Source organism: Sander vitreus, chromosome 24, assembly GCF_031162955.1.
Source record: "Sander vitreus isolate 19-12246 chromosome 24, sanVit1, whole genome shotgun sequence".
NCBI lineage: Eukaryota > Metazoa > Chordata > Actinopteri > Perciformes > Percidae > Sander > Sander vitreus.
This window is the reverse complement of record NC_135878.1, coordinates 3810938-3819361: the sequence shown is the minus strand read 5'-3', so window position 1 is coordinate 3819361 and position 8424 is coordinate 3810938.

Here is an 8424-nt window from a genome sequence, read left to right as displayed (position 1 = left end):
CGTGGGAAGACTGAGCCGGTCACATGTCAGGCCGGTTATAACTTTCTACTATCAGGCGATTTATCTATGGAAAAACTCCCAGCTCTCTGTGGTTCTTTTCATGATGACATGGTCTCCCTTCAAATAAACAGTCCACATATGCATGGCATAATGTCATTTGTTTTAACTGAATCCATGCAGATAATTTGAAACTGCATTATACATCCTGGATATGAGAGCTAAAGCAAAAATAAAAAAAATCATGTCCATAGCTCTGTGGCTTCACTTATCTTTATAATTTCGGTGGTTTGGAAAGGAGACACGACTTGCAATTAATAACATCGATTCAGCCCTAGTGTGGCCACAAAAACATCAGTAGGAAGACCTCAGCAGCATCCGTCTGCCGTCAGTCTCTGAAGAAGACAAATACTTTCTTTCAGTAGACTATAGATCCTGGTATTTATTTCAGAAAGCAATACGATATATACGGATCTCAGCACTAAACGAACAGGTTTAGTTTGGCTGAAACAGTTTGGTTAAAACCAAACAATTTTCCAAACCTCAGTTTGTGTGTGATTTCCCTTCGGGATTTGTCCCCAAGGTACAGGTGTGTGTGTGTGTGTGTGTGTGTGTGTGTGTGTGTGTGCACTTGTGTGCATGTGTTCCTAGCTCTGCCCGTTTGCCAGGATTATAAAGATAAAAGCAGGTTATTTAAGCAGGTCCTGACAAGGCTCACTGTTGGCTCACCTACAGAACAAACACACTTACACAAGCACACACCCATGTTCACAAAAATGTGCACCCAGTGAGAAAGACATCGGACATCTTGATTTTGTTTCCCCTTTGGCCTAGCAGAGAATCTCACAGAAGTTGTTGGTTTATAGATGAACAGAAAGAGAAATAAAAGAGAGAGGGAGGGAGAGTTTCTTAGAGCTCAGTTTGCTTCCTCATAGGAAGAGGCTGCCTTTGCTCCAGGTATTAGCCCATTGCTATTCACAAAGAGCAGGTAGTGAGACGGGCTGTTTCACAACAAAGCAGTGACTCAGGATCACCTACAGCAGATACTTTGATGCATGACCTCAGGTATAGGCTTAAGAAAATACAAAGGGCACTTTACATTTCCAGCTGGTCGAAATAAACTCTCAGACAGACCTTTTCAAGAGCTTAATAAGTGCGGCTTTTAAATAATTGGTAAACAATGTTAGAGTGAAACTGGATGTGTTCAGACCTGAAACGGAGGAATAATGTAATTACCAAGAAGATCCTGTATCTCCAAAATTCTGACGTTTAGGCATTCAAATGGCAAAAGTCAAGTTCTTATTTTTCCAGCTTTTGTGCAAACTGCTTATTGCTGCTGTTTTGTACAGACACACAGACACAACTTCTCCCCTAGACAAGACATGTCGAGACCAATGACTTCTCACCCCATCAACTCTCATACACAAACACACACACCTTTTACCAAGTCAACTTTGGCCACTTGCTATTGCCAGTTTCTCTGGACTTCAACTGTGTTGTTCATGCCCCGAAACTCTGTTTTTGTACTTTCCTCTCTGAACAGATGTATCCTGTAGGGGTACACAGCTCCATTAATTCCTCAAAGAACAGATTGCAACTACAGCTGCAAACCACACTGCTGTTGCTCAAGCTCTTATTATCAACTACTTGTCAAGGACTAGTCATTTAGTTAATATGTCATATCTGTTGTTTCATATTTTTTAGCATAAATAACGACCAGGAACATGTCAAACTAATCAGTGTTGTGAAGATAAACATGGTACACACAGCCATGTTTCTTAAACAGAATCACCGGCGTCTGATATCAGTGAGGGAAGACAGAGGGGAAATGACATGCAGCAAACGGCCGCAGGTCGGAATTGAAACCGCGGCTGCTGCGTCAAGGACTGTGCCTTAGTGCATGGGGCGCATGCTCAACCAGGCACATTGTTACACAAACTTTGCAGTTAGAGAGAGAGAGAGAGAGAGAGATGTAATAGTGGACATTTAAGAGTTGGGTAATCCTCCCTCTGTTTTCTCCGCACTGTATTACCAAAAGGGAAATCCCTCTCTGGCTCGTCCATCCTTTCTCACTGTCTCCACTCTCCAGTTCGCTCTGTCTTTGCCAGTGTTTCTCCCAGAGGCACGATATTTGTATCCATGTTTCGCAATGTGGTTATTGCGCCAGTTGATATTGCTATGAAAAACGATAAATTGTGCAGCCCTAATATATGTAGGGCTGGGTATTGTTTAAAAAAAATAACGATACCAATACCCCTAAAATGATAGTTTTGGTGGGATTGTGACACGATAACTGCCAACTCTGTCAAATGAACTAGTGTATTTATGCATACATGTGTGTCATCAAAATACGTGCAATAATTTACATGCATGTGCATCTGCTGTATTTAATATTGCAAATGTGCATGTGTATGTTGACTTTTATATATTGTTACGACGCATGATGTATTTGTGCATGCATTGCTCGAGCTGGTGTTAAAGACTCAAGTGTCCTTCAGCAAGTCAGATCGCAGATTGCTACCAGCTCCAGGGTTTCAATTGCGTAACTTGTTCTGAGGAAAACCCAGTTTGCCCAGGGGCATCGGTAACGTCTCGTATATCTCCGCTCTGCAGTTGTTGAAGCTGTAGATGCTGATATCTCCGTCCCCATAAATATGTTAGCAAGTTTGAAAATGAGGATGCTAAATAAGTAAGGAGAAAAACATACATTAATTTGGTCAGTTTTGCTTTTTTTGTTAATCCTCCCTAAATCCCTCGACAGCCGTTCAGAAGCTAAGAGACAGAGACACAAAACAGATGTTGAACATCCTTTCCACAAAATATTTTGGCGATCATTTTTACACTTCAGTAACATCCTGCACTCAAGCTGGAGGAACAACACAATAGGCTCATTCAAGATGAACGGCGCCTCGCTTGTCAGGTGGGCGAGAGCAGGTGGCAGCATGCCGGGGGTGGTGACAAAAATCGGCTGTCAAGTTGGACAGTTTCCAGCCGATTCCAGCAGCCTTCAGGCTGAACAGGAAGTCACAGAAACACTCACACCCTGTTGGGTCCGATTTAATTAAATGTTATCAGACCCATATATCAGCTTGTACACAGTCTCCAGTTGTTTTAATTATGACAGAGTAGCTCTCAAAATGGCTCTACATGTGATCTGTTGCTGATTTTAATTAACAACACACTGTAGATGATCTGTAATCTGAACAGATTTAGTCTCTCTGACTTCTAAACATACTATCAGCCACACAACACGTGTTCTGTACAGAATAAGCCTTTAAATCAGACAAATAGCAGTTAAAATCCCTCCAATTCAAAATCAATAAAAGGTTTATATAAAACGTCATCATGTTGAGTCGATTCTGAACCAATCAGCTGTTAGATCAGCTGAGAGGCCGGCGTTTCCCAGCATGCCCTGGGTCCGCCTGGGTCTTGCAGTTGGTGAAAAGCAACTGCGCTGCCTGCGTCTCAGAACTGCGGCCTCCTTGATCTCGTGAGGTTATCGTTGCCCACGTTGCATGACGTCGGAGCAAGTCGGGATCAAGTCGGACACAAATCTAACCGGAATATCATCACAACCCCATTAACAGATCATAATGCAGTCTCCATCTTTATCCCCTTGCACTCTGCCCCCTCTACAAGATATAGAAAACTGGAAACTAAACAATTCGCTTTTACAACACGATATGGTAAAATCAGACATAAAAAAACTAATATTGGAATTTTGGAATAAAGCAAAGTCCGAGGATGGTTTTGGTAGCAATTGGGAACTTCTGAAATTTAAAACTGGCCAATATTTGAGGAATTATGGTAGTATCTTATCCAAAAACCGTAAATTGGAGGAAGAAAGATAATTTCTTCTTCAATAATTTCTTTATACCAGAAGGACCCTGCAGATATATCAGAAGAGGAAAGACTAACTTTAATTTCGGAACAACTTAAACTAAATGAGATTTACTCCAACAAAGCAAAAGGTGCCTTTTATAAGGTCAAGAAAAAGGTGGATTGAAGAAGGGGAACACAACTCTGCCTATTTTTTCGGCTTAGAAAGATATCATGGGAAATTCAATTTAATCCAGCATCTTAATATTACCGATACTGTAACTGATAATCTGAAGAGTTTAGCTGATTTCTGTTAGGATTTCTATAGAAATGTATACAAATTGAAATATTGCCATCAATCAACCACTACATTCTTGAACCCTCTTATCGTCACACCAATCTCTCAAGATGATGGGAAACTCTGCGATGACCCTATAACCTTGCAGGACATCACATTTGCAATTGAACATTGTAAAACTAACAAATCTCCTGGAGTTGATGGCCTCTCTGCAGAGTTTTATCAGGTTTTTACACAAGATTTAGCTCCCTTTCTAAGTAATATTAGAAAGTGTTGAAAAAGGTTCTCTACCTCCTTCACTGACCCAAGGCTTAATTACGTTAATCCCCAAACCCAAAAAGGATCCACTGTTTATTGATAATTGGCGACCTATTTACATGTATATATCCAAATATATTTTCTCTAAGGTTGGTGGTCTAGACTATTTACTTTTGTGTGGTTATAAAATAGAAAAAAAACCCTTAATTTTATCTAAATTCCACAAACAAATGCTCTTAGCATGGTCGTTGAGCTACAAACATAATTTCTCCCCACATAGGTGCTTCATCTGGAATAATCGGCTTATTAAGTTCAAGAATAAATCTTTATTTTATAAAACTTCATATAATTCATATAAAGGTTCAATAATAACATAATTCTAGTATCCCAACTACTAAATGATAATGGATCATTGCTGAATTATTCAGAATTCCTTCACACTTTTGGCATTCCAATCACCCCAAGAGAGTTTGAAATTGTTATGGATGCCATCCCATCTGGTATTTTAACTCTCTTAAAAGGGACTGGAAAACCAGATTGCCTACCAGCTTTGGACCCTAAGTTGACCTCAGTTGGTAATATATGTTTCGCTACCACAACAAGGAATAATAATTGTAACATTCGCTCTTTATATATATATGAATATATGGAACCTTCCTTACAAATACCTCCTTATGAATAAAGTAAGAGAAGTCGCTTTCAAAATCATACATAGGTATTATCCTACTAAGCAATATCTCCTTAGGTTTAAGCTTGACATATGTGTTAACTGTTCTTTTTGTGGAATATGTCCAGAAACAATGGTACACCTGTCCTGGCAGTGTCCCTACACCACCACTTTCTGGAAAGATCTCTCCCGATACATTACTGATAAACATGTCTCTGATTTTTCTTTGTTGTGGAAAGATGTACTGTTTGGTTTCCATGACAACAAAAGTAAAAAACAGAAAGAAATATACCTAATTAATTTATTGATCATTTTAGGGAAATATCATATTCACAAAGCCAAATTTATTAACTCTAAACCTTCTTTTATTGCTTTTGGTAAGGAAACGGAACAGTACATCAAAACCATCTATGATTCAAAAAATAAGAAAGCTGCTAAAACCATTCAGTTATGCTCTATTTTTAATGTATATATTTGATAATTGTAGTATCAGCTTATTATGGTTACAGTCACCAGCTGACCCGTTGCTGGAGTTTAAACTGCCCCAAAGCAAAGCGCAGGACAGCTGATGATAATGTAGCCTAAACTCTGAAATGGGAGCATCTTGGCTCCCACACTGAATGTGTGTCAGTCCTGAATAGGGCTTTTTCCAGCGTAACTGTGACTCACAAAATAAAGTACTGTAGTTAATGATGTGCTCCTTGACTTTGGAAGTAATGCCGGAGGCCTGTACTACGAATCAAGATCAACGTGCCCTGGATTTCTTTCAGTTATAGCGCCTCTCTCTATTCTCATCTTAACCTGCTCCCGACCAGGTTAGGTGTTCAGCATGAGTTACCACGGTGATTGAACCCGATAACAACTAATCCACCTTCGTGGTACAGAAAACCCTGGGTTGAACCTGAAGTTAGCTCGTTAACGCCAAATCTTGCTTCATAGTACAGGCCTCGGGTCACTCCCCCAGTAAGGTAGTTAGCTGGACATGCTAATATTTGCAGCTTATGTTAGAACAGATAAATATAGTGTTTAATCTTTTTGAAAAGTTCAATACTTATGGAGTTTTGTCCCTTTTTAATTTAGCAAATGTGTTTCTGTAAAGCTGCTAAATAAGTATAGCAGAATGGCTGATGCTTTGTGGCTAAGCTTAGCATTGTCATGATACTAAGAGCCTGTGTAAGGCTTCTTTTGATGGAGGACAAAGGAGATGGCGTCAACTGTTGTTTAGGCCTTTATAATACTCTTAGTAACCAGCAGCTTTTTCATGTTGTTTGCTCAAAGAAGCCTTTTACAGTATTTATCTGCTATCTAGGGACACTCGACTAGGAAGCCCCCTCTTTAGATTTTGATGAGAACGAGTGCAGCCTTTAAGTCAGCTCTCAATTTTGTGGTTGCAAATATCCTTACAATGTTACTGGATGTGATTTCTATGAGAAAAGGCCTTGAGGACAAATTAAGCAGTTTTAAAGGCTATTACGAGAAGAATGTTCCTTCAATATAATTAGGGTGAAGAAGCTGATTTTTTTTTAAGTAGATATCTAAAGTCGGGCTGCAAAAGCACAGCAACGAGGACTTTTTAACCCTTTTTGTTGCAGACCGGACTTTCTGATTGATTATGTTGGCTTATCTAGACTGTGACCGACACAACTGCAGTTGAGATAGCATCGTCTTAATTGTTAGAAAATGTGTTTTGTAGACTATAAGACTTAATTTTTCTTTTGTATCTCCACTCCCTTTAACACACACAAAGCAGACATGTGACATCCACTCCAGTCTTGCATCAGTTCTAACTGCATTCCCAAACATAAATATAAAAAATACTAAAGAAGATTAGAGCTTGATAGTAGCACCAATGGAACTATGTAAAACAGTTAAACACAGCTAAAGTCAACCACAAGATACCAATGTGCATTTTGTTCGGACCTCAAAGCTTTACTTTTCTGTCTGCATGATGACCTGGATACTTCTTGCTCAAAAGTTGATTTTACCTCTTAATCATGCATCAGCTGATGACTGCAGAGAGAAGACACGGGCAACTCTCTTTAATATTGTTTTAGTAATTGTTTAAAACTGTAGTAGAATTAGGATAAAAAGGTAAGATGTGTTCACAGTAATTCTTTTTTGTACAACGAGAACTATCAGAGAATGCGTTTTTCTTTTTTTACAGAACTTGACGTTCCTGGCAGACGTCAAGTTATAAGCTGTAACAGGAACCTGTGGCATTTCATCTGTCTAACACATTAGGGGCTTTCCGACCGGAGGGGTTTTAGAACTAAACGTTCCTAGAACACTTTTTTTTGTCGTGTTCCGACAGGAAAAATTTGGGGATTTTTAAGTTCCTCTGGCCTCAGTAGCGTACTTTTTTAGCTCCTACTTCAGAGCAGGGTCTTTTCCCTTTTCCCTTTTCCTAGGTGTACTTGATTGGTCGAACTTATAAGTCACGCCCACTGCCAACTCGGAAACTTGCAGAGAGAGCAACAACGGGACATTTTTCACCATCTTATTCATCATTAAATTCACTTCTGACAACGTTTTAGGCGAGAAATTAAGTGTTTAGATTTTGAATATAGGCAGTCTTGTGAAAATTGATGCCGAATTGACAATTTGCTTCAAAGTTTTCAGAGTTCAGAAGCTCCATCAAGTGAGGCGACAGCCAGCAAGCGCCTCCCCCGGCTTCTAGCTCATCGCTCGGCCAGTCTTGCTCAGACACCTCGCGGTAAGCTGGAGGTCTCTCAGACCGCTCTCGTAAATAAGAGGGTTTTATTTTGCCGTTGACGGTTTGTTTGTTTAAATATCACAACACATGTCCATCATAAGATTAACGGGAACCTGTGGTTAATTGTCTTTTCAGAGTTAAGCTCCACAAGCGTGTCCTGCGGCTCGCCGGCAAAGACCGTTGCAGTGCTTGCGTCACTCCCTTACCCCTCCTACCTGTCCCTATGGCCACTTGGCCAGTGGGAATGCAAACGGAAAAAAAGTTTTTGGGGGAGAGTAGTTCTTAGAACTGCTTAGAAGTGTACTTTTCCTCTAAAAAGTACAAGTACTATCCGGTCGGAAAGCACCTATTGTCTTTCTCAGAACTGGAGAGGATTACAGTTTGCATATGAAATAGGAAAAAATATTATACAACTTGTGTGTGCGAGGGCAGTTTTATGTAACTGGAATATCAAAAGTTGTTAACTGACTAATATCAGTTTCACTAATAAGGAAACCGATTAAAATCTACAGAAAGCTGAAACAAAAACTATACATGTTTAGCTCAAAATCTTTGGGCAGACTGTAAAAGTCTAAAAGAAGTTTCCTTTAACCCAAGATATAAACTTTTCCATGCAGAGGTGGCAGATCAGAAGACAGATATGGATAATTATGTAATGGTTGACTTGTTGAT